The 26,427-nt window shown below is 46.8% G+C and overlaps 1 long non-coding RNA gene and 1 other non-coding gene across 2 annotated transcripts; both read right to left on the bottom strand.

Moving 5' to 3' along the window:
- Positions 1 to 6,128: 6,128 nt before the first annotated feature.
- Positions 6,129 to 8,252, bottom strand: LOC135173284 (uncharacterized). The gene is made up of 2 exons (XR_010301281.1): positions 7,695 to 8,252; positions 6,129 to 6,305 (listed from the first exon to the last, which is right to left on the bottom strand). It is a non-coding gene; the product is annotated as an uncharacterized LOC135173284 (long non-coding RNA).
- Positions 6,511 to 6,640, bottom strand: LOC135173760 (small nucleolar RNA SNORA47). Its single transcript, XR_010301428.1, has one exon. It is a non-coding gene; the product is annotated as a small nucleolar RNA SNORA47 (small nucleolar RNA).
- Positions 8,253 to 26,427: the final 18,175 nt, after the last annotated feature.

Raw genomic sequence — 26,427 nt, 5'->3', positions numbered from 1 at the left:
AGGGCTGCAGGTACACAGTCTGCCTCACTGTGGACTTCACAGTTTGCAGGAAAATCTCTGCTCCAGCACCTGGAGCACCTCCTCACCTTCCTTCACCCATCTTGGTGTCCTGCAGAGCTCTGTCACACTTGGTCACTTCTCTCCGCCAGCTGCTGTTGTTGTGCAGGTTGTTTTACCCTTCTTAAGTACGTTACCACAGAAGTTGCTGGACTGTTGCTGATAGACTCAGCTTTGACCAGCACCAAGCCTGTTCTATTGGATGTGGGAGGAAGATTACAGCATCTTCTCACAGAAGCCACCTCTGTATCCCCTATGCTAGAAAAACGTTCCCACATAAACACAATACAGACACACAGTATATAAAGGAAAAAAAACAACGCTCTATTCTTTAAATCGTTAAAGCACACAAGCTGAGCAACATGTTGTGCTAGTTTGAAGCTAGCTAGAATGTTTTGTGAGAAGGATGAGATTACAGTTGTGAAAGAGAAACAATGGTGATGTCTACTTCACTCATAGGCTTGCGGAGATGTATAAGAACAAGAGAAGAGCATAAACATATATAGGGCATTCAGGAGTTCAGGCACTGCCTGAGCTTTGAGCTGCATTTCTCTCTAACCTCACCTATCACCTCTCTGATTAATCCACTTGCTTCCTAACGCCCTTGGCCAACCTTCCATTCTTCCTTGGGGCACAAGGCAATGTCTGGTGTAAGGCTGAGGGGTGGGAGAAGGTGGAAGGGCAGTTGGGAGCTCCTCCTGGGGACTCAGGTTTTTGGGAGGGGAGTTGTGTTTCTGTATTACCTTTTACCTTGTATATTTCTGTATATAACTGTATATACTGTAAATATCTGCTTGTATATTGTGCTAGCTGTAAATGTAAACTTCATTCAAATTCCCAGAGCTGTCTGAGCCTAATCTGGGTGATTTCCAAAGCGTGTGGGGTAGGTAACACCCAAACCACCACACATGTGAAGCATGCCTTACTTCAGCAGTATAGATTTGAAAACAGAGTTATGAGTGCTCTGCCTGCAGCAGCATTGCTTTATTTAATTGACATCAGTTCACTGTTTGCCTTTGTAAGCTGGCTTGTTTGTTTTTTTTTTTATTTCTGCAGTGATAGGACTGAATTTTTATATTTTTATATTGAGAATGTCTTTTTGGAGGCTACCTGTTTCTAACTGAAAAAAAAATCTGTATGAAACAGCTACATGTGAAGCTTTAGTTCATCATGCATCTAAAAATACTTCTGCTACAAGAAAGAAGAATCAAATAAGCTAAGAGAAAGTTTTTATCTCTTTTTAAAAAGGAAGTTAACCATTGTGGTCTTCATAGTAAATCAAACTACAAATCTGTACCTTAGCTTTCTCTCTTCCCAATTATTCAAGTAACAGCTCTAAAAAAAGTCAGTCACTGTTTTACTCTTGCCTCCCAAAGATGAAATTCCAATGCAAGATCATTGGAGGGAGAGCCTCGGTAACAGCTAGCTGAGGTGTGCTTTTGATTTGGCTTGTTTGGGCTTTCTAGGCTTCCTAGGGGGGCTTTCTGTGGGCAGAAGAACCCCAGGGCCAGGGCAGGACCATCAAGAGCTGTCCTCAGCATGACTGCTCAAAAAGTGACATGACTGGGGGGTCTTGCCAGGGGACCATGTGGAATTTAAACAGCCCAGTAGTGCAAGCCCCTCATTCCAACACGAGATCAGCGGAGGGACAGCCAACAGCCTGCTCACTGGGACAAGGAGAGTAACACGTGAAGGGTGGGCAGGAAACAAACAAACAAAACAACCACACAACCCAAAACCTAACCTGCTTGCCTATAACCACATCATCATAGTAGGTAAGCATGATGGTCTCCACCTGGCAGAAGAAGGGCAGACTCCTGGTGCCAGCTGAGAAGGAGATGGGAACACAGATGGAGAATGAAATGAAACAGGCTAAGACACAGGCCACAAGCTGCAGTGAATGCCTCAGTCTCTCCTCTGTACCAGGGAACTGTACACGCTGTGAACAGGTAGATTTCCTACTCAGAAGAGCAGCGTAGCTGGAAGAGGAAAGATTGAAGGATCAGGGAAGGAGAAGATGAAATAGGTGGTCCCAGGCACGGCAGCCCCAATGGAGAGAGAGGATTACCCATTATCAGATACTGAGGGTCAAGTACTCCCTCTATCCACCTTCTGTCATATTGAAGTCAGTAACACAAAGGAAAAGAGGGAGGTGAGGCAAGTCTATGGTCAAGGCAATAAAGAAGCTCCAGCCTTGTCCATCTCCCACCCCCTGAACTCCCCCTACCAAATCAACAAGTTCCCACCCACCATGGTGGGAGTGTTGCTTCTGTTATTAACAGTACTCCCCATGTGCCTTTGCAGAACAGGTTTGATGTCCTGCGGGTACAACTGGCCAGCGAGGAAGGTGAATCATACGGCTAGGAGGAACTCCCAAAATTGAGGCAGCCTAAGCCCACCATACAAACATCCTGCATCCAAAAAAAAGAGTTACTGTCATAGGAAACTCCCTTTTGAAGGGAGCAGGAGGCCCAATATGCAGACCTGACCCACTCCAAAGAGAGGTCTGCTGTCTACCAGGGGCCCAGGTCAAGGATGTGATAAGAAAGCTTCCCTCCCTGGTACAGCCCACAGACTACTCTACCCATTGTTAACCTTCCAGATAGGGTACAATGACCTTGGTTAAAAAAAAATAAAGGGTAGAGAGACTTCAGGGCCTTGGGTCAAGTGATCAAGGGAGTGGGAGCCCAGGTAATACTCTCTTCTATCCTCCCTATTAAAGGGACTAACCCAGAGAGAATGAGGACTCACCTGCTTCAAGACTGGTGCCTCCAGCAGGACTTTGGCTTCTTTGACCATGGGTTCCCTCACATGACACCAGGTCTGCTGGCAGTAGATGGGGTGCACTTCTCTCCCAAGTGGAAGGAGGTTGATATCACAAGGGTTAGCTGAGATCATTAATCATGCTTTAAACTAGTTTAGAAGTGGGAGAGGGTAGAAGCCAGGCTTACTACAAGCAAGCCTGAGAAAATTGTGAGGCAAGAGATAGCATATCAGGGAGGGTGGCTAATAAGAGCCTTCAGCCTGTTACCCTGCAACACACTGGGGACTCACAAGGACTCTAAATCTTGCAGAGATGGACCACGGGGATGAAGCAATGAGGAATCAGCACATGCAAAGCTTACTGCTAGGTTGGGGGCCACAGAAGGGGCTGGGAATGGCAGGACAGCAATAGTGGAAGCTAATGGACTAACTCCCTCCCTGAAATGCTTATACACCAATGCATGGAGCATGGGGAATAAGCAGGAGGAGCTGGAGATCTGTGTTATGTGGAATGACTATGATATAAATGCCATCACTGAAACATGGTGGGACAGCTCCCACGACTGGAATGTTGCCATGGATGGCTACATACTGTTCAGGAAGGATAGACCGGCAAGACAAGGTGGGGTAGTTGCCCTCTATATGCAAGAACAACTTCAATGTGCTGAATTCTGTTCAAGGCAGAGGGCAGAACAGGTTGAAAGCTTGTGGGCAAGAATTAGGGGATGTGGAAAAGGAGATGAAATTGTTTTGGGTGTCTACTATAGACCACTAGACTAAGAGGAAGATGCCAATGAGGCCTTCTACAGACAGCTGGAGGTAGCCTCTAGACCTAACTCCTTGGTACTCATGGGAGACTTCAATCACCCTGCTATTTGCTGGGAAGGTCACACAGCCAGGCACAGACAGTTCAAAGGGCTCTTGCAGTGCAACAATAAATTCTTGATGGAGGTAGTGGAGGAACCAACAAGGAGAGGTGCACTGCTGGACTTTGTATTAACTAATAAAGAGGGACTGGTTGAGGACATTAAGGTCAGGAACAGTCTTGGGGACAGTGATCATGACATGGTGGAGTTTAGTATTCTACAGGGTAGAATCAGACCAAGAAGTAGAATTGCAACCCTGGACTTCTGCAGCGCTAACTTTGTGCTCTTCAGAGACATGCTTGCAGAAATCCCATGGGCTAAGCCTCTGGAGGGTAAAGGAGCTCAAGAAAGTTGGCTAACTTTTAAAGACCACTTCCTCCAAGCCCCATCTAGGTGTGTTCCCCTGAGTACAAAATCAGGTAGACGTGCTAGGAGACCTGCATGGTTGCATAAGGAACTCCTGAAGGAAATCTCAGGGAAGAAAGAAACTTAAAATTAATGGAGGACAGAATTGGTCACTTGGGACAACTATAGAGGAGTAGTCAGGGCTTGTAGGAAGGCAACAAGGAAGGCCAAAGCCCTCTTGGAACTGAAGCTGGAGAAGGAAGTAAAGCAGAACAAGAAGGGCTTCTTCAAACACATCAGTAGAAAAAGGAAGAACAGGGCAGGTGTGGGGCCACTGCTGAACAAGGAGACAGCCTTGGTAACTGAGGATGCAGAGAAGGCAGAGCTGCTGAATGCCTTCTTTGCTTCAGCCTTTACACCTAAGGCAGAACTCCCCTGTGTACTCCAGACCCTGGATGAAGGAGAGGAAGCCTGGAGGAGGGAATGCTCCCCACTGCTCAGTGCAGACTGGGTTAGGGATCAGTTATGCAAATTAAACATTCCCAAGTCCATGGGCCCTGATGAGATGCACACGAGGGTGCTGAGAGAACTGCCTGGGGTTATTGCTCTGCCACTCTCCACCACCTTTGCCAAATCGCGGAAGACTGGAGAGGTGCCTGAGGACTGGGGGAGAGCCAATGTCACTCCAGTATTCAAAAAGGGCAAGAAAGAGGTTCCAGGATACTACAGACCAGTCAGCCTCACCTCCATCCCTGGAAAAACAAAGCTCCTGCTGGAAGGCATCTCAAGGCACTTGAAAGAGAAGAAGGTTATCAGGAGTAGTCAGCATGGATTTCCCAAGGGGAAGTCATGCTTGACTAACCTGATAGCATTTTATGATGCTATAACTGAATGGGTAGATTCAGGGAGACCAGTGGATGTAGTCTACCTTGACCTTAGCAAGGCCTTTAACACTGTCTCCCATGACATTTTCGTGAGCAAGCTGAGGCAGTGTGGGATGGAAGAGCAGGCAGTGAGGTGGGTTAGGAACTGGTTGCAAGATAAAGTTCAGAGGGTGGTGATCAATGGCGCCAGGCCCAGCTGGAGAGCTGTCACTTGTGGTGTCCCCCAGGCATCAGTGCTGGGGCCAGTCCTGTTCAATATCTTCATCAATGACATTGATGAGGGCACAGAGTGTCTGCTCAGCAAGTTTGCTGATGACACCAAGCTGGGAGGCTTGGCTGATACAGCTCAATGCTGTGCGGCCATCCAGAGAGACCAGGACAGACTGGAGAGCAGGGCACAGAGGAACCAGATGAAGTTCAGCAAGAGCACGTGCACACTCCTCCATCTGAGGAGAAATAATAAACTCCACCAGTACAGGCTGGGAGGTGATCTGCTGGAAAGCAGTCCTGTGGAGAGGGACCTGGGGGTCCAGGTGGATAACAAGTTAACCACGGAGCAGCAATGTGCCCTGGGAGCCAAGAAGGCCAATGGGATCCTGGGGTGTATTAGGAAGACTGTGTCCAGTAGATCAAGGGAGGTTCTCCTTCCCCTCTACTCTGCCCTGGTGAGAGCCCATCTTGAATACTGTGTTCAGTCTTGGGCTCCCCAGTTTAAGAGGGACAGGGATCTGCTGGAGAGGGTCCTGCAGAGGGCTATGAGGACGATTATGGGACTGGAGGGCATGGCTTATAAGGAGAGGCTGAGGGACCTGGGGCTTTTTAGTCTGGAGAAGAGAAGACTTAGAGAGGACTTGATAAATGTTTCTAAGTATCTGAAGGCTGGCAAGGAGGGGAGGACAGGCTCTGCTCACTTGTTCCCTGTGATAGGACAAGGAGCAATGGGTGTAAGTTGTAGCACAAGAGGTTCCACCTCAACACAAGGGGGAACTTCTTTACTGTAAGGGTCACAGAGCACTGGAACAGGCTCCCCAGAGAGGTTGTGGGGTCTCCTTCTAAGGAGATTTTCAAGGCCTGTCTGGATGTGTTCCTCTGTGATCTGTGTTAGATAGTATTGCCCTGCTCTGGCAGGGGGGTTGGACTTGATGATCTCCTTGGGTCCCTTCCAACCTCTAACATTGTGTGATCCTGTGAACCGTGAAAGGATTTTAATGAGTTCGCATTTCATAACGTTTTTAATTTATTTGACTTCTATGAGAGGCATGGTCTCATGTCATCAAGCACTACTTTCAGTATTGCAGCTTCTTCTTTTAAGGAACATTTCCACACAAAAGGTTGAAGCTTAGTTCCAGTTTACTGTTATGATAAATCCCCAATTATCCCTTGATGCACCCTAGGAAAGTGGAAACAGTGATGCTGTTAATCGATCATAGTTAACAACTAAAAATAATCCTCATAAAGCAGTTGTATGTCATTATTAATAGAGTAGGAAAAAGAGCTAAATGAGGCCTTTTATCCCCTACCCTAGTGACCCCTTAGAAATTTCTAAGTACAAATTAGTCACGTGGGAGAGCCAAAAGGTGTGCAAGATTTATATGCAAGTGCAGTACTGCTTTCCCTCATGTCAGGAGGGGAACATGAGTTGCCATTGCACCATCATAATTTTGGAGGCCACAACCAGTAAGATACAGCATAAAAGTTTAACTGTCTTACCTTCTCAGTCCTCCAACCATCCCATTGTCTTTTCTACCTTATGATACGTCATGATGATCACTTTTGGATGGCTTTTTTATCCACCCAAAGTAAAAAGTTTAAGCAGTTTACTGTGTATAAATACTGATACCAAATATAACCTTAAGGCTGTTCAGCATGACATCCCATCATTTTATGTAAACTACTTTCTGCAGCTCCTATTTTCAGCTGAACAACCCAGCTGCCAACTAAAAACAGGGAGCATGTTCACCATTATGTGAAAGACACTGAACTAAACACTTATGCCAAGAGGAACTCTGAACTATCGTACACACATTGAAGACTTCTACAGAACACACCATAGATGAAACTGGAGTTTCTGCTCTAGCAATACGAGACTCTTTGCTACTGCAATGGGGTTGTACAAAGTGCACCCGACAGTCTTCCACTCGGTAGTTAACAAATGCATGGCAGCATAAAAAGATGTTAAAGCCAGCACACTATTGTGAACAAGGCATACTTAAATACATCCCGTCTGCAAGTGCTGCCTACTTTTGTGATTCTCTGAATACAGGACATTTTTCTTACCCAGCTGCTGTCTTATTAAATGTTTTTCATTTGTGTCTTATTTTAACCCTGAAATACCTCTGCTGCATACAACTTGCTTTCCAGTTTCTGTGGCTCAGGTAGCACTGATCTTGGTACAGCCCTACCGCACCGCTGGGCACCATTGGCTCTCATCTGTGCTGGTGCCTCGGTGCTGTTTTAGCACTGCAGACAGGGCACTCGCTGCCTCTCCTGCTGCTGCTGCTGCTGCTGCCGCTGTTCGAGCTGCTTGCTTAAGGCAGGAGAAAAAGCGGGTTACAGGCGGCCTAGCCGACCGCTCGCCTTTCCTGCGCTCCGTGCGCCTGGGCGCCGAAGCAGCCGCGGCGAGCGCCGGTGCCGCCGACACCTCCCGCACCGCACCGCACCGCACCGCACCGCACTGCGCCCCCCCCCGCCCCGCCCCGGCCCGCTCCGGCGCGCGCCAGCCGCCCGCCTCAGGCTGCCTCTCGCAGCCCGCGGAGCGCGCGCTCCCAGCGGCGCTTACCTCAGCAGGCTTCACCTCTCTGCACAGCTGCCGCCATCTTGTCGAGTCTCCGCCCGTCGCGCTTAGCCCGCGGTCGCCAGACATTGCTCCCCCGTCGGCGACACTGTCCGGGGATGGCCGAGGGAGGAGCGCAACACTCCCAGCAAAACGCTGCCGCGAACCGCCTCGCTCTTAAGCCTAAAGCTCCTCCTCTTGCTTCTTTTCCTCCTCGTTTTCCTCCTCCGCTTCCACATAATCCCTGGCTGCCCGCGATCCTCGGAGGTGTGCTGAGAAGAGCAGAGAGCTGGGACGTTGCTCTGAGCTACTATCTGATGTGGCACCTGCGGCTCAGGAGTGCAGGAAGCAGGGAATCCATCACAAGAGCACAGCAAGACCAGAGGCTGTGACAGTAGGCACCAGAGGCCAACGTCTTCCTCTCTCATTCCTCTACGCAGCATAAATAAGGAAGAACAAGTTAATAAAAACCCAAAGCACAGCACGAGTGGAGCGTTTGGCCTTTTGAAACGTTGCTACATGCTTTATAACGAGCAATTCTCTGTTGTATGACTGCAAAGCCTTGGTCTGATGTTCCTGAGGTTTTGCTCAGACACAGGTCTGGATAGAACTACCTGTTCCTAGATGGTTGCTTTGTGTGATGCAGATGCGCTGATCCCTCCACAAAGGCAGTGGAAGGAAAACACTGCAGTGCTCCTGAAGTATGTTCTCTGGAGACTTCTTTAATGTGAGATTTTCTGATCTCTGTCAAGAGGTCGTGGAGGGGTTAGATCTGATTGCTGCGGGAGGGCAGAGCTCCTGGCTGATTGGGTTGTTTGGCTGTGAGCAGTTTCTACCAAGGAAGCCAGTATGATGTGAAATAACCAGGAAGGCACCTAGTGATTGTGTTGTCTTTCCTTTAAGCACAAGTTAATGGGGTCGACAAGAATCATAAAATTGTAGAATGAACTGCTAGATTTTTAGAGCTCGTTTTAGGGTACTTCATGAGAAGGAGAATGTAGCTGAGATGTTGGAAAGCTGTTAGTTTTCTTAAGGCAGTACTGGTTTTCATTTTACTATATAAATATGTGATATATGGAGGTTTGGCTTCCGCACAGTAAGGTGTTCATAAGACTTAATCAGTAAAATAACAAGGTAGCTGTGGGTGTTACGAGTACCAGGGATGGTATTAAGAGTTACCAAGAGAGTGTCCATGACCAAAGATAATGGTGGGGCCCCTCTGATTGATGTTTGGAAAATACAGGAGGGCCAAGTTCACCTTATGAAGACAAACAGATGTTGTTTTGATCGAAGGGACTAAGGAGTGGGAGTTAGGGATAGGGCTTAGAAAATGTAAAAGAACATGAACTTATATAAAGCCAATATAATATCCTATATAAGCACTGTTATCTGCTGTTAGTGGTGCACCTGTATCAATTTTGCTATTTGCTATGCACCCAGCGCTGTTTTGCCTGTATTTTATATTAAACCTTTTTATATTTAAATTGTAGAGTGAGTTTGTTTCTCAGAAACACTTCATTTTAGACACATGTTTGTTATACTGCGGACTTATTTTGGAAATTGCTCACAGTACACACCAGAAGGAAAATCACAAGTTCAATAAAACAGCTTTATCCACTACATGTCTGTAGTGTGAAATTTCGGAGCAATTTAACCTTGCATTTTTGCTCAAATTCTCTTTTATACTTTTTGCTACAGACAGTGTTGACCATGAGCTCCAGTTTTAAGTTTATAGTCATTCTCAGTTCACATAGCTGCTGCTTGTTCTTCTTCAGACCTTCTGTGAAAACCAAGTTCAGTTTTAGAGTTTTTCAAAGGCTAGTGGAACACTGCAAAAAGCATTTTAACAACTGTCTACAAGGTGTGACATGTCCCTCACCTATATGCTGTGACCTGTGTTAGGGGAAGTATTTCCTTTTCTCTAGACACTGCTGACACCTGGCAATGGTAATATTCCAATTCCCAGTATTCACCATTAAAACTAATGAACTGTTGAAGCCTAGATAAATTACTTTAGTCAGTACAATTAAAAATTAAGAAAGCTTAACTGAGTGTGAGGCTCATTTTTTAAATGCTGCAGTGGATGCACTGTCAGGAGACCTTTAAGTTGGGATCTCAGTACACTTGAAGAGGCCTATTATAACAGCTGGCAGAATTATTAATAGCTGACACAACTGATTTAGGTAAAGAATGTGTTTTCTTGAGGGATTTTAACTAATGAGTCACGTCATTTTGTTCACCTTAGTTTTTGTTTTGCTTTGAATGGAAGAGGTACTTTTGTTAAGCAGACATAGTATACAGACAAGTGGTCCTGAATCTGAAAGCTGAAAAGCACAGCCTTCAAATTCTAGAATATAAGGGCAGGAATCATAGAATCATAGAACTGTTGGGGCTGGAACAGACTTCAAGGATTATCAAGCTCCATCTGCCCTGCCATGAGCAGGGACACCTCACACTAGATCAGGTTGCTTAGAGCCCCATCCAGCCTGGTCTTAAAAACTTAAAGGGATGGAACACCTACCACCTCCCTGGACAACCTGTTCCAGTGTCTCGCCACCCTTATGGTGAAGAACATCTTCCTAACATCCAGTCTGAATCTACTCACTTCTAGGTTTGCTCCACTCCCCCTAGTTCTGTCACTGCCCAGCATCCTAAAAAGACTCTCACCAGCTTTGTTTTAGGCCCCTTTAAGATACCGGAAGGCCACAATAAGGTCTCCTCAGAGCCTTCTCTTCTCTAGGTTGAACAGCCCCAATTCTCTCGGTATGTGTCCAAAGCAGAGGAGTTCCAACTCCTCTGATCCTCATGGCCTTTCTCTGGACACGTTCCAGCACATCCATGTCTTTCCTATAATAGAGACTCCAGACACAGTACTCCAGGTGTCTGGACTAACTGGACTAGAGCAGAGGGGAACAGTCACCTCTTTGGATGTGCTGGTCATGCTTGTCTTGATGCAGCCCAGGATACAGTTGGCTTTCCTGGCTGCAACTGCACACTGACATCCCATAGTGACCTTCTTATCCACCAGCAACCCCAAGTACTTTTCTTCAGGGCTTCTCTCAAGCCAGTCGCTGCCCAGCCTATATTGGTGCTTGGGATTGCGTTGACCCAGAAGCAGGACCTCAACTGTTGAATGTCACTGTGTCTTCAGTGAGTGCATGGTAACCTTCAAGCAGCTGAGAATCTGTCCCCAAATGCTCACAGGCTTGTGTTTATAAATAGATAACACCATGAGTGTAGATACAGAAGTTTACACATAGATCTGCGTGCCCTAACTCTGAAAGTCAGAGCAGGAATTGAAATGTTTATGTCAGATATCAGAGGAACTACACAACCCCAATCAGAGAAAATATTTTCTCTTTCACAGCGCTGTCCTGCCAGACTGTATCTGTGGCACCACAGGAATTAGCCAGAGAAGATATTTCTACTGTCACTCATTTAGAAGTCCCGGTATGTTTGCTTACAGTAGTGAAGCATTTACATCCCGCTTGTATTCAGCATTCAGGGCGACAGCTGCACAATAGCTGGTGTAATCATAGTGCCAGGCACATTGCAGCAATGTTACAGGTGTTGGGATGCTTGCTTATTTCCAAAACACTGCACATTTCAGATTTTGTGTTTCTCATTTGAACAATTACATGGTTTATATTCTTTTATATGCCACTAAAATAGTCTAGAGGCTTAAAATCTGTAACTCTTGACAGCTGCAATGCCATGTTTTTTTACTGGCTTCACTTGGAGCACCTCAGTCCTCTAACAATTAGCAGTGATTTGACAAAGCATATATTGGAATCTAAAAGGTTCGTTTAGAGTTAAGAGTAAATTCCTACAAAGGGAACATACCAGTCCTCACTTGAGGCTTTCACAATGGGATTATTTGCCTAGAGAACTTGTTAGGGAAGATGGAGGAGTACTTCAGCCATCTCCAATCTTAGTCAAGGACTTGTCAGTGTGAAACTAATGATTGGACTCAATTACCTTGAAGGTCTTTTCCAATCTAAAGAAATTCTGTGATTCTATCATTCTGTGATTCTGCTCAGGTGCAGGATCCTGCTCTCGGCCTTACTGAACTGGGTGAGGTGCACGCAGGCCTATCTCTCAAGTCTGTTAAGTTCCTTCTGGGTGGTGTCCCTTCCCTCCAGCATGTCAGCTGCACTACACAACTTGCTGTGATGGTTTAGGCCCAGCTGGCAGCGAGGCCCCACACAGCCACTCATACGCTGCCCTCCAACCTGCCATTGGGATATCACAGTATCACAGTATTATCAGGGTTGGAAGAGACCTCACAGATCATCAAGTCCAACCCTTTACCACAGAGCTCAAGGCGAGACCATGGCACCAAGTGCCACGTCCAATCTTGCCTTGAACAGCTCCAGGGACGGCGACTCCACCACCTCCCTGGGCAGCCCATTCCAGTGTCCAATGACTCTCTCAGTGAAGAACTTTCTCCTCACCTCGAGTCTAAATCTCCCCAGGCGCAGCCTGAGGCTGTGCCCTCTCGTTCTGGTCCTGGCCACCTGAGAGAAGAGAGCAACCTCCCCCTGGCCACAACCACCCTTCAGGTAGTTGTAGACAGCAATAAGGTCACCCCTGAGCCTCCTCTTCTCCAGGCTAACCAATCCCAGCTCCCTCAGCCTCTCCTCGTAGGGCTTGTGCTCAAGGCCTCTCACCAGCCTCGTCGCCCTTCTCTGGACACACTCAAGCATCTCAATGTCCCTCCTAAACTGGGGGGCCCAGAACTGAACACAGTACTCAAGGTGAGGTCTAACCAGTGCAGAGTACAGGGGCAGAATGACCTCCCTGCTCCTGCTGACCACACCATTCCTGATGCAGGCCAGGATGCCACTGGCTCTCTTGGCCACCTGGGCACACTGCTGGCTCATGTTCAGGCGGGTATCAATCAGCACCCCCAGATCCCTCTCTGTTTGGCTGCTCTCCAGCCACTCTGACCCCAGCTTGTATCTCTGCATGGGGTTGTTGTGGCCAAAGTGCAGCACCCTGCACTTGGAGCTATTGAACCCCATCCCATTGGACTCTGCCCATCTGTCCAGACGGTCAAGGTCCCGCTGCAGAGCCCTTCTGCCCTCCAACTCAATCACATCTGCCCCCAGCTTGGTGTCATCTGCAAACTTGCTGATGACTGACTCCATGCCCTCATCCAGATCATCTATGAAGATGTTAAAGAGGGTGGGGCCCAGCACTGATCCCTGAGGGACACCACTAGTGACTGGCCGCCAGCTGGATGTGGCACCATTCACCACCACTCTCTGGGCTCGGCCCTCCAACCAGTTCCTAACCCAGCACAGAGTGTTGCCATCCAAGCCATGGGCTGACAGCTTAGCCAGCAGTTTGCTGTGGGGGACAGTGTCAAAGGCCTTGCTGAAGTCCAGATAGACCACATCCACAGGCCTCCCCACATCCACCAAGCGAGTCACCTGATCATAGAAGGAGATCAGGTTAGAAAGGCAGGATCTGCCCTTCCTAAACCCATGCTGGCTGGACCTGAGCCCTTTGCCATCCCTCAGGTGCACTCTTATCACCCCCAGGATAACCTGCTCCATCAGTTTCCCTGGCACTGAGGTCAGGCTGACAGGTCTGTAGTTCCCAGGTTCCTCCATCCGACCCTTCTTGTGGATGGGGACCACGTTGGCCATTTTCCAGTCTCCTGGGACCTCTCCGGTGAGCCAGGACTGCTGGAAAATGATGGAGAGCAGCTTGGCCAGCTCAGCTGCCAGCTCTCCGAGCACCCTGGGATGGATCCCATCTGGTCCCATGGACTTGTGGGTGTCCAGGTGGCTCAGCAGGTCCTGAGCTAATTCTTTATGAATTTCCAGGGGAACACACCGCTCCCCGAGCCCATCCCCCAGTTCAAGAGGCCACTTGCCCTGAACTCCTCCTCCCTCCTTACTGTTGAAAACTGAGGCGAAGAAGGCATTCAGGACCTCAGCCTTTTCATCGTCATCAGTTATAGTGTTCCCCTCCTGGTCCAGTAAGCAGTGGAGGCTCTTCTTGCCCTTCCTTTTAGCACTGATAAATTTATAAAAGTGTTTTTTATTATCTTTCACAGAAGTGGCAGCCTAAGTTCTAGCTGGGCCTTAGCCTCTCTAATTTTTCTCCTGCATAGTCTGGCTACCTCCTTAAACATGTCAGGAGAAGCCTTCCCCTCCTTCCAGAGGTGATACACCCTCTTTTTTTCCCCCAATTCCTTCAGGAGCTGTTTACTAATCCAGGCTGGTCGCCTTCCCCGCCGGCTCATCTTTCGGCACATGGGAACTGCCAGCTCCTGTGCCTTCAAGAGCTCCTGTTTAAAGTAGGTCCAACCATCATGGACCCCTTTGTTCTCAAGGACTGCTGCTCAGGGGACTTTGAAAATAAGTTTCTTAAGCAAATTAAAGTTTGCCCTCCGAAAGTCCAAGGTGTAGGTTTTGTTATAGTTCCTCCCTATCTCCCTGCATATTGAAAACTCCACTATCTCGTGATCACTACACCCCAGGCAGCCTCCAACTGTCTCATCTCCTACCAGCCCTTCTCTGTTGGAGAGCAGCAGGTCAAGCTGAGCTTGACCCCTAGTAGGCTCACTTAACAGCTGGGTCATGAAGCTGTCCTCCATGCACTCTAGAATCTCCTGGACTGCCTCCTCTCTGCTGAATTAAGTTCCCAGCAGATATCTGGCAGGTTAAAGTCACCCACAAGAACAAGATCTGAAGATCTTGAGACAGCCTCCAGCTGTTTGTAAAATATCTCATCTGTTTCCTCATCCTGGTTGGGTGGTCTAGAACAGACTCCAACCAGGATGTCAGATTTGTTAGTCCTCCCTCTGATTTTAACCCACAAGCTCTCAACCCTTTCGTCCCTCACCTCAAGCTCAGTGGCAAGGAGTGACTCCCTAATATACAGGGCCACCCCTCCTCCACTTCTCCCTTGCCTATCTCTCCTGAAGAGGCTGTATCCCCGCAGTATAGCACTCCAACCATGCCTGTCATCCCACCAAATTTCTGAAATGGCAACTCTATCATAGTCACCCTGGTGGACCAGGAGTTCCAGTTCCTCCTGCTTGCTACCCAAGCTGCGTGCATTGGTGTAGATGCACTTCAGCTGGGCTCTCGGTTCCTCAATTGTCCCTAGTTTCCTTCCCACTCTCTCCTTCTCAGAGAGAGTAATTGCCTCACCCACCCCCTTCAGACCTAGTTTAAAGCCCGCCTAATGAGCCCTGCCAACTCCAGTGCCAGGACTCTCCTGCCCCTCCTAGACAACTGCACCCCATCACGATCAAGCAGGTCCGGCGCAGTAAAAGTACCCCCGTGGTGAAAGAAGCCAAAGTGCCGCCGCTTGCACCATCCCTTGAGCCAGCTGTTGATGTCACAGGTTCTGCTGTTCCTCTCTGTGAACTCCCTTGCCACAGGGGGAACTGAGCAGAACACCACTTGTGCTCCTGCCCCATCTATCAATTTCCCCAGGGCCTTGAATTCCTTTTTAATTGCCCTGGTTCCCTTCTTCTCGATTTCATCCCTGCCAGCCTGTATTACCACTAAGGGGTAATAATCAGAGGGCTGGATTAGGTTTGGGAGTCTCCTGGTGATGTCACTAACCCAGGCACCAGGAAGGGAGCAGACCTCCCTGTGAGATGGGTTGGGACGACAAATTGGTCCCTCTGTCTCCCTCAAGATGGAGTCCCCAATGACTAAGACTCTTCTCTTTTTCTTGTTTTTTGTGGAGCTAGTCACCACAGTTGGTGGCGACTGCTCCACCCTAGGCATCATCACAGTTGGATGCTCCTCAGCACTCTCATCCTCTGTGCCCTCTGCATGCTGGGCCTCATACTTGTTATGCAAGGGCAGAGGAAGAGGAGGAGAGGGCCGGGGTGGACTTCTCTTACTGCCTTTGACAGGGATTTGTATCCATCCCTCCCTGTTTCCAGGGGCAGTTCCCTTAGCAGGGGCGATCTGCAGTGCCTGCTCCCACAGATCCAGCTCCCTTTCCTTTTCCCTTATCGACCTGAGCCTGGATACTTCATCTTTCAGCTCAGCCACCTCATCTTTCAGTTCTGCAACCAAAGTGAGCAGAAAGTTCACCTGCTCACACCTGGCACAATTGTTCTCCCCTTCCTCTTCTACAGTGAGTGAGAGGCTCCAGCACTCCCTGCATCCAGTAGCCTGGACTCCTGTGTGTTCCAGGGTTGAGTCTGTCTGCGTGTACATGCTTTTCCTGCCCTTCGTAGTGTGCGTGACAGGCATAGTGCACAGTGGCATTGACAGTCAGAGACAGAAGGGGAAAAAAAAAAAAGCTCCCAGCCGCAGGAGACTGGCAAACTCTGAGTTGAGATAAGGAGAGTTTAACAAGACAATACAAAGGAGAAAACAAAACAGTATCACAGAAGGTAAACGTAGTTGATACTAACAAAGTAACTGTCAAACGTTGGGGCTGCTCTCAGTTAACGCCTCTCTCTCCCCGAAGGGATGGTGACAGTTCTTCATTCTCCTAGTTTCCGTCTCTGGCAACTTGCACAATGTGGCTGGAGCACTCGATTTTGAAGACAGTGGCAGAACAGTCTTTGAGCATCTCAGCCTTATCTGTACCCCAGGCAACCGCTCTTCTGTTTCCTTCTGGGATGGGCCCACATTTTCTGTAGCCTTCACTGATCACTGTGCATGTCTGCATAGAAGCAGGACACAGCAGGGACAGGGAATGTCAGTATGGCTCCTTGCTTCACAGGTCTTAGGACAGATGGCCCCACGGATGGTCAGGGGGCACCGACTCCTTATGGAGTTAGCACAAAGGCAAGCAGCCCTGCTCGCAGTGCCAGCAGGTCGTAGTGGAGAATGGGTCCACCTGCTGGGCTGGCTGGAGTCACCTCTGCAGGCTGCCGGGCAGAGGCATTGGGGCGCCCTTGAGCTGCGTTGCGCTGTGCCCCTCGGAGCCTCCCCACAGGCCCCCTTCTCCCCACAGCAGGCTCCTCGATGGTTGGCCTGTTGTTGTTGGGCCTGGGGCGCAGGTTGTAGCGCGGCTGTGGGGATCTGCTGCGCACCCTTTGCCTGGCTGGGGTCCTGTGCTGGTGGATGGACAGCCTGACCGTGTGCTGCTGGTCGTTGTTGTGACCTCTCACGGTGCGCAGCACATGGTCAAAAGGCTGCCTGCAGAGTGGGCATGTAGCAGCTGTGGCAGCCCACTGCTGGATGCAGCCAAAGCAGAAGGCATGCAGGCATCCATCGACATGGGCTGCATTGTCAATGTCACCCAGGCAGATGGTGCAGAGGTTCCTTTCTGCTTCCTGCTGTCCTGCCCTCTGTGGGTGGCTGTTGGTGGCCATTGCAGCAGAGCCACTCTTCTGCTGAGCCTCCTCAGGACCCGATGCTGTCTCCTGTTGAGAGACATGTTCAAAGTGGCTGAGTTTTCAAGGCACTAGGAATGCGAAAGCAAAGAAAGCCCTGGAAAGCAGTGGGATGGGAGAGGCAAGACCATTGCAAAAGGGTGGGGGAGCTGAAAAGTGGCAGCAGAAACAGCCCCGTGGGACAGGCAGCCTCAGAGTCTGCTTTGTCCACCTTCCTGTCCCACTCAGCTCCTTGCAGAAACTCTGCACTCTGCCCAGGAGCCCCCACCCATTCTGCTCCCCCTTTGGACAGCCAACAACAACAGGGTACCTGAAGAGGTGGTCCGAGAAGGTGAATAAACACAGGCTGGGAGTCTTCAGTAGTGTCTACAGCCACAGCACAGGTGCCATGTGAGACCCACAGAACCTTCGCCAGCCACAGAGCCTCACTAGGAAAGTGTTTCACCTGGAGGTCCACAGTCCTGAAAGAGCTCTCACGCTGTGCGTGTGCACTCAAGGGAGCCCCTGGACCAAAGGCAGTTTTATGGCTGGCAGCTGCTGGAGCGCATTGTGACTTCACAGAGGTTTCTAGGGCCACCACCAAGTCTGGCATTGGGCAGCCCAGTAAGCTGGTCAGGAAACCCAGTGACCTCTTCAGTCAGCTGTGGTTGCCCAGAGATGCCAAGTATCTGGGCAACCTGTACCACTGCTCTGTCATCCTCACTTCAAAAAGTGTTTCCTGGTATTCAGGAGGAAATTCCTTTGTATCTGTGTGTGCACATTGCCTCTTGTCATTGGGTACCAATGGCAAGAGATGAGGTCTTTCTTCTTTACATTCTCCTTTTAAACATTATTATAGGTTGGTGGGGTTCCCCCTGAGCCTTTGCTTTTACAATCTGAGCAGCTCCAGCTCTGTCCTCGCAACCAGCTGGCAACAATCCTCCTACTGCAGCCTAGCAGACTGTTTGCCTTCCTGGCCGCCGAGGTACATCACTCATTCGTTACTCATTTTGTGTCAGTCAAGTTGCCCAGATCCTTCTTCACAAAGCTGCTTTCCATTTAGTTAGACCCCAGTATATACTGGGGCTCATGTGTCCCCAGGTGCAGGACATGCCAATTGCACTGGTTGAACTTGGTGATGTTCCTTGCATCCCATTTCTTCAGCCCCTCAAAGTGCCTCCGGATGGCATCACCATCTGGTGTATCAGCCACCTCTCCCGGTTCTGTTATGAGCAAACTTGTGGCTTTGCTCTTCATCATCCAGTTACTAATGGAGATGATGAAAAATATTTGACCCAGTGTTGACTCCAGCTACTGTGCTGAGTGCAACATCTGAGGTGATTATCATCTCAGTCCTCAATTCTGCAGCCATTTCATGTGAAGTTTCCTATCCTTTTCTCCCTTTCTCATCCTGTGTGACTGTCTTTTGCTGATAGCAGAAGCTTCATGCCAGCTGTGCCAGCTGGGATGGTAAAGAAATAATAGGTTAATGAGGCTGTAATTTTTATTTCTGATGCAATGGAGATGTGAAAAATTCCTTCTGATACAAAGGAAAATTCATTTAGAGTAATGCGAGCTGCATAGCAAGTGGAGAGTCGAGAGAAGGGGGCCTCAAGAGCCAGCTGGAACAGACAGAGTTTTAGTAGGAGTGTGTCATGGGGGGCCTGTAGGCCTGAACAGAGGTTTATTTATGCCTCTGCATGCCTGGTCATGTTTTTCTGCCAGGACCCCTGTTCGTAACCAGGTTGTGTAACCCACACATACCCAGCCCGTGTCTCCCTGGGGCAAATCTATGTGATCCCCATATTTGGGAGAGTTCAGGCAAACAGCTTCTGCCTAGTAAGGTAAGGTTTGGCTTACTGCCAGCCTGATTGGTCACTCTAGTGGCCAAAGGGCCCATTAATCATGGCCCACAGTCCATAAAGGGGGATGCACAGGTGAACCACGTGCTCAGCTCTCTGACCCTGCCTGCAGCGCAGCTCTCTGACCCACCTGCAAGGATCAGACACAGCTCTGACCTTCACCTGAAGCGCTCAGCCGCTCATACTCACACGCTCGGATGCCATTGCATAGCTCTGATGCTCTCTGAGGCTCAGACCTCATGCTTTGATTTCATTCGCAGCTTACCTGTCTGCGTTCCTTAGAGGCAGAGCTCATTTAAGCCTGCACACATTTATATAAAAGGAGTCTATAACTTCCTAAACCAGCTGTGCATATCTGCAAGCTATATTGCTATCAGGACCTGATCCTGTATCATTGCTTTATCTGCAGAGCTCAGACTCCCAGCAGCCGAGCACACTTCGCATGCTTGCCGCTGCTTATTGCCTGGTAAAAGCCATTGCCACGGAGAGAACCGGGAAGCAGACTTCTGGATTGTCTGCACACACACACACGGCCTGAACCCATGAAGGAATTGTGCCAGGGCCAGCACGGATATTCTTCTCCTGTTCCTGTAACCCTGCCAAGCTGATAATCCCTGGATGCAGTATCCAGAAGAAGATAGCAGCATCAAGGCAGAGATCATCCCTCGCCAGGAGAACAAAGGTTAGAGAAAACCTAAGACCCCAGAGACTGGGAAGATTTATCATTTCCCCTCAAACTGGGAAGATTCCAGCATCCAAGAGTCCACAGACAAATGCCCTGAAGTCCGGACATTGGGCACAGGCTGTGACACAGCCCCGGGGAGGTGATAATAATTAATAATAACACTTGCGAGTAAAGCTTTAATACCTCTGTAATATACTTCTGCCTAAGAGCAGAAAGAGTTTCAGCCCCCTCTGCTGGGCAAATAGCATAAAGATCCCAAGTGGCACTAAGCCAAAGGGGAAGTTCCTCTCTCTGTTTATGATTTGAATGTTTTGCTAGTCAAATAACCAAATCCCTTTATATATTCTATCCTACGTTGTTTTCATAATTTTGCACTGGACAAAATACTAATATACAGTGGTTGGGGGTGGCGAGAGTTCATAAATACTGATTTTAATAAATATTTTTATATAAAATTTATATCGCCTCAAATTAATTTCTCACCTCCACCAAATAGGCGTAGGTATAGAAATCCCCCTCTGCAACAGGGTGAGGGAAGTCATTGTCACTAGGAGTAGCAGAAGCTGATCATCTGCTGTAAACTGAAGAGCATAGCACAGGTTTTGGGAGACTGGATCAATTTTGCTGGAAGTTCTGTATATGAGTGGGTTTCTCTTTTGAGGATGTTGGTGAGAAAAATAGTGCTAAAAGAGAGTTACTTTATGAGAAGGGCACTGAAGTGCATGCTGCAAAGGTAGAAAGCAGACCAGAGGGCAGAGACAGGTATGTTCATGGCAGGAGAAAAAATTCTGTGCAAGGGCAGAAGGTGGAGCATGTGCTTAAATGCCAGAGTGGTGGGTGAACATTCTTACAGAAAAGGAGGCCTCTACAGTTGGAGCAATGATGCATTAGGGCCTTTAATGAGTAAGAAGTGGGAATTGGGAAGACTTCAGATAGTCCTTTTCAAATTATTTGTCTTTGGAGAAAGAAGGGGTTGACTTTGGCAATGGATTAGAGGCATCTTTTTCTCTGCTTATGATGGCAAACAAGGACAGGCTGGCAGTTCCATGTGAGAAAGAAAACACGGGCCAATGTCAAAAGGGAGAGAAAAGTGAAAGAAAGGAACTAGATAAATATCCCAGCTCAGCTGGTTATTCAAAATGGAAAAAGCAGCTCATGGATAAATTACTGAGTTGCAAGTGTTCAGGCAGTGGCTGCTGTGAAGGAGCAGGAAGGACATAGGAGGAGGGCCAAAAAATAATTCCAGCACTATGGTGTGGGAGGAGAATAGCAGTTTTGCAGTTAGTTGCAATTGCTCCTCATCTTGAAGCATCACTTAAAATGTTTTTCTCCTCTTCCAGTTCCATTTTTGCCCCCACCCTCAAGCCTTTCAGCAGGAGATGATGAATATTAGAAGCACAGTTTTTCATCACAGTCAATTGGGCTGTATTTATACACTTCTTCATTGTGGCTGTTTCTTGTGGCCTGGCAGTGATTGCATGAAGGACAGTTTCCCACAAGAGAAAGTTTGTAGTTTATCGAAGATGTAACTGCACAGGTAGTGGTGTGCTGGAGGCCTTTTTACTGGAGACATCATCACTCTTGCTACTTGAGACAGTCGGTTCTGCTCTGGGAATAATTCTTCTATCCCTGAGTTTCTGATAAAAGGATCAATAGCAAAATGGTTAAATTTTGATTTTTTTTTTTTAATTTGAGTATCAATTTTAGAATATAATGGGCAAAGAACGTGTATGTATCTTTTATTCTGAAAGCCTGGGAAGATTTAATTTTTACTGATGATTGTACTGTGTATTTGCAATTTGAAGTTGTTGAGGGGAGGTTTGGGTTGGTTGGTTTGTCTTGTGTTTAAAGAGGGTTTCTGTGTATAATTGTAAGACATACCTTGTGGGTGCTGAAATGTTAATAGAAAGGCCAGAGTAACTACTTCAGCTGCCTGTCCCCAGACTGAAACAATCATGATTGAAGAACTGCAAAGCAAGCACTGGCAATGTGAAGGAGTAGGGGAGAGAACATTATGTCTGTGAAGAAAGTGAGATACACTCTCTAATGGACTACAGCTTAGTTTTGGTGGTTTTGTAAAACCTAGATCAAAGTTCACAGCTGAGTCTTTTCTAAGTGAAATCAATGTAGAAAAAATCAGTAAGTGACTAATTCTGATCAGAACATCTTTGTTCTGTTTTTCTGTGTTGCAACAAGAGGAGGTAATACTAAGCCAATCCTCTGATGGTGGGTGGCATCCATCATGCATCACAATAGCCCTAGCTCTCTCCTCCCTCAGCTGTCTGGCAGCAGTCCTCCTAATGTAGCCAAGTAGACTGTTGGCCTCCTTCTCAGATAGAAAGGCACATCACTGGTCATTTTCCATTTGATGTCCATCAGGACATCTAGATCCTTCAGATTTTTCAATCACAGTGGTTGAATCTAATGATGTCCCTTTCAAGCCCATTTTTCCAGACCCTTAAGAACCTGCTGGATAGCAGCACAACCATTTGTCAGGCACAGTTTGCCCTTAGTGAGGCCATGTTGGCAGTGCTGTTGGTTATTCACATATTTAAAGTCAATCAACATGCTTCAGTACTTTGACTTCTAAAAGCAGTCTTTGAAAACTGATCAGTACACAGCCAGTGTCTTACTACGCTGCAGTCCTACAGATGCAGTTTGTAGTAATTTAAGGCTCATTGGAAAATCCCACTAAGAGAAATGAGGACATTCCTGAAAGTTCAGTGCACAATGTAAATAAATTATAGCATAGGTTGTAATAATGATAAAGTCCATATCATTCATTGGTTTGCTAAGAGGGATAAAACAGCAATGTGTAAACCATTTCTCACTCTTTGTTCACTTTGCCTTCTGCCTTCCACCTCCTCCACTGCTCATCATGCATAACTCAATACTAACCTTGACTGATCAGATACCTCGTGAGGTCTTGCTGGTTTTCTGTCTGGGGGGAAAGAGAAGTTGGCATTGTCCCCTTCTGGGCTTTCTTTGTCCAGGGTGGGTAAAGGATTTGATTTCTGTACTATTTCTAAATTGTATATAGTTGTAAATGCATGTAAATATATTTTGTGTATATGCTTGTAAACTTAGCTTGCTGTAAAATACAGCTGTATCTGACTTTCAAGACATCTAAGCTGGTCTGGTAAATTTAATTGGGGGGGGGGGGGTGGGGGGTGGAGGGGAGAGGGCAGGGGGGTCAATTTCCCAACCCAGCATACAGTTAAAATCCGAGATTTTAACTTGAATTTGAGGACACGTGGAAATAATTTCACCAAATTCCAACCCTGAGAATCGTAATTTCCTATGGATAAATTTTCCCTGTGCTGAATTTTCTCTGCACTTTTCATTGTTGCTTCTTGTCAAAAGCAATTATGGAGTAGCTATGCACTGACATACAATTGCTTTATTCCTGTAAGGTAGTGATACTCTTAACAGAAGTGCAAAAGATTATGATAGGACCAATTACACAGAGGTACACACCTGCATAGCATCTGCCAGTTGCAGAAGAGGTTTCTGTGCTGGCCTGACATAGACTGTTACCAGGAGCTGAGGCAGACTGAAGGGATGCAGAGCATCTGTTCTCACCAGTCTGGTAGTTTCAACACCCTTTATAATCAAAGTTTTAGCTGAAATACAGCCACTTGCCTGGCTGATGGTTAGGGGGACAAAAGACCTGGGTTTCATCACGTTTAAGGAGTGGCTTCCACATTTCTGTCCTGATGCTTCTACTGAACCAAGGTCTGTATGTAGGAAGACTGCTAGAAATTCTACAAAGGCTGACCTTGTATTGTGTCAGAAGGTTAAAGTAGTCTAGTGGGACATGGCAGGAATGGTTAGAAGACTGGAGAACATTATCAATTAAAGATGAAGAATTAAGGTTGGTTATCCATTAAAAAAAAAAAATAAAAAAAAAAAAGAAGAAAAAAAAAAAGAATGAGTAGACACAAAGTGGGTCCTCATCTGGTACCAGGTCCTGCATCTAAGAAAGCAATCAGTGTAGATCTCCTGGAGCTTCTCTCAGCCCTATTCTTCCTGCTGTTGTGTGCTAGAGGGAACATGTAGGAGCAACCTAGCTATGTTGTCAGTCAGGTAGGATCAGTTTGTGGGTCAGACAGGCATCAGATTAGTCCACCTCTACAAAGTACTCTCTACTCTCACTTGTAAATTTTAAAAGCCCTACTCTCAGCTGTCAGTTTTAAAACACTTGTACTCTGTTGTGAGTTTGGGGTTTTTCCTAACTCTGCACTTAATCCTGTTGTTGGTACATCTCTGAAGCCCAGCTGTTACAGCCGCTTGCAAAAGCAACCAAAGCTTTTGCTTTTCTGAAGACTTCTTCAGATTTAAACGAATTCCTATGATTTCACAGGCTTCCATACTGTGCAGTTTTTGCATCTTGATGGAGCAAGACTCCCTGTTCTGCATTCCATTTCAGAGTGTTCTGTGAGACTAACTAGAACTTACTAGGAAACAGAGTTTTTCTATATTACCTTCCCAATTTATCTCCTTTGATCAAGTTTTCAATTTCTTCTCTGATTCCATATCTCTCCATGCTCTTAGTCTCAGTTTTCCTGCTGAGAGATGCTGATCACTGTGTAGCATAGTTTTTCTCTGTAGAAATAGAGCTAAAATGGTAAATGCTCTCCTTCAGTCTCCTCTTTACATTAAGGGGGGACAAATTAAAAATAATAACAACCTTCTCTTCTGTTAATCAGGACAGAGTATGTCTCCTGCCACTTCTCTTTAATCTGAGCCTTACTTGGAGGTTTGATACAACTTGCAGTACTGATTTAAGTGCCACATCTGTTATTGAGAAATAAGAACATAGTAAATTAACATTCCTCCATTAGTTGTTAAGCTTTTTATAACCCACAGGGTTACACCTCATCCCCAAGTCTGTATTGGCAGCAAGAACTGCTCTGTCTCTGAACCCTACACTTGCTCTTGAGGTTCACTTGGGCCCACCTCCCCAGATTGTCCAAGTCCTTCTGGATGACATCCCTTCTTTCTGGTGTATCAACAGCACCACTCAGCTTGGTGTCATCTGCTTGGTGAGCTTCGTAAGATTGCTGAAGGTGAAAAAATACCTTCTAATAAAGCTGCTATGACTCATGTTGCTGAGACCTTCCAAGAACCTAATGCCCCTTCAGACTGTTTAGACAAAACTGAGAGGAAGGTAATTGCAAGCAGGGGTTTTGAACCTATGGTAGACTCCATCACCTCTACAAGACATGGGAGCAGATCTTGTCTACACATATTTAAGGTGGGTTAGTTAGAGGACTGTAAGCTTGTATGCAGAACTTGAAGTGAATTGCACCTCTCAGTGTAAGCCTGTGCTTGTCTGACCTAAGACTAATGAAAACAAGCTGGTTTTACATGAAGGGGAGACTAGTTTTCATGGCTTTTGAACTGAATCAGCTAGATCATGTTTTAGATTACACTTTGAACAAAGACCCTACAATTCTGGTGCTGGCAAGCCTTTAAGCTTCATTTTGTTTGTGTGACGTATAGACCAGTGAGTACAAAAGACATCATTGTTATCCCCATCAGCTCTGATCCAGATGCCTCCTTCTTTCTTCAGTTGTTATTTTCTGGACACATGAGGTCATCTCAGTTTGACTATTTCATTTGTGACTGCAATAATAACTTTTAGCAGATGTCACATGTGGTGAAAATACCTGTCCTGATACTGTTAACAGCGTGGTGGAAGAGAAGCTCATCTTTGCCTCACCAGGGTTAGAAGCAGATTTTGAGAATGCTGTTTTCCTTATCTGTGACTGATTTCAGTCTTAAGCCTGTTTGCCATCATGACATGCCATCAGATTTCCAAAATACCTCTGGGGAAGGATTTGCACTTACAGCTGCATACTGATGAGTGCCCCTTCTGAGTGTCCCCCCCCCCCCCCTCAGCTCATTAACATGCATGTCTTCCCTTATTAGTTTTTGTCATTATGTGAACAGCTGGTAACTCTTCTGTTTTTTTTCTTGTCAAACAGAGGGCTTCACAGCCATGAGGAAAATTAGTATTAGTTACAAGCAATTTAAAAATACTGACTCCAGGTACATTAATTTTTTTCAGTATTGTTACCATCATCATCATGGCAAGGGTGGGCAGGTAGTCCACAAGCCTGATTCTCATCTCACTTGGAGTATTGTGAAGGGAGAGAAACTCTTCAAAGCAGCAGGATTGCACCAGGGCAAACTGGAGTAGGAGTGGATCAGACTCTGACTCTCATTAGTATTTTTTTTTGTGAGTGCTTTTAAAATATGAGTAGTTTCTCTTTCAAATCAATTTTATCTTTAATTAGCTGCAATGAAGATTTTTTTTTTGCTTGTATTTCTCAAATACATGCTCCACCAAAGATTTTAAATTGCTCTTCTAGCTGCATATCTTATGATCAAGGTAGAAATTATTTCTCTCACATACGTAAGGAGAAGGTGAAAGAGTACAAGATAATTGGAAACTAGACAGATTTTCTAGGGTCCTCACTTTGATTCTTCCCTGACTGGTTATGATGGAACATGCATTTTTAGTGGATTGTGGCTGTATTTAAGACTCTGAGAAACAGTCAGGTCACAAGATTTTGTAAACTCTCTGAAGTACTCCAGAGTTTAGATCTCCAGCTTTCAGGTTGAAGGCAATTTCAGTGATATTTTACCCTGGATTTTTTAATTACTCAGAAGAGTAATTGTTCTCTATGCCATTCATCCAGGACATAAGATCTTTTCTATTTTCTCCTGCCTCAACCCTGAGAATACATTTATTTTCCACAGGAATCAACAGCAGCATACTTATTGAAAAGTTTTTGTTTTTGTTTTTGTTTTTTTTTATTTCACCAAGGTTGGAAGAGACCTCACAGATCATCAAGTCCAACAAGTTATTCCCTATTG

This window comes from Pogoniulus pusillus, chromosome Z (assembly GCF_015220805.1).
Source record: "Pogoniulus pusillus isolate bPogPus1 chromosome Z, bPogPus1.pri, whole genome shotgun sequence".
In the NCBI taxonomy this organism is placed as follows: Eukaryota; Metazoa; Chordata; class Aves; order Piciformes; family Lybiidae; genus Pogoniulus; species Pogoniulus pusillus.
Note: the sequence above shows the minus strand (reverse complement) of the source record. Positions and strands in the feature narration are given on the sequence as shown.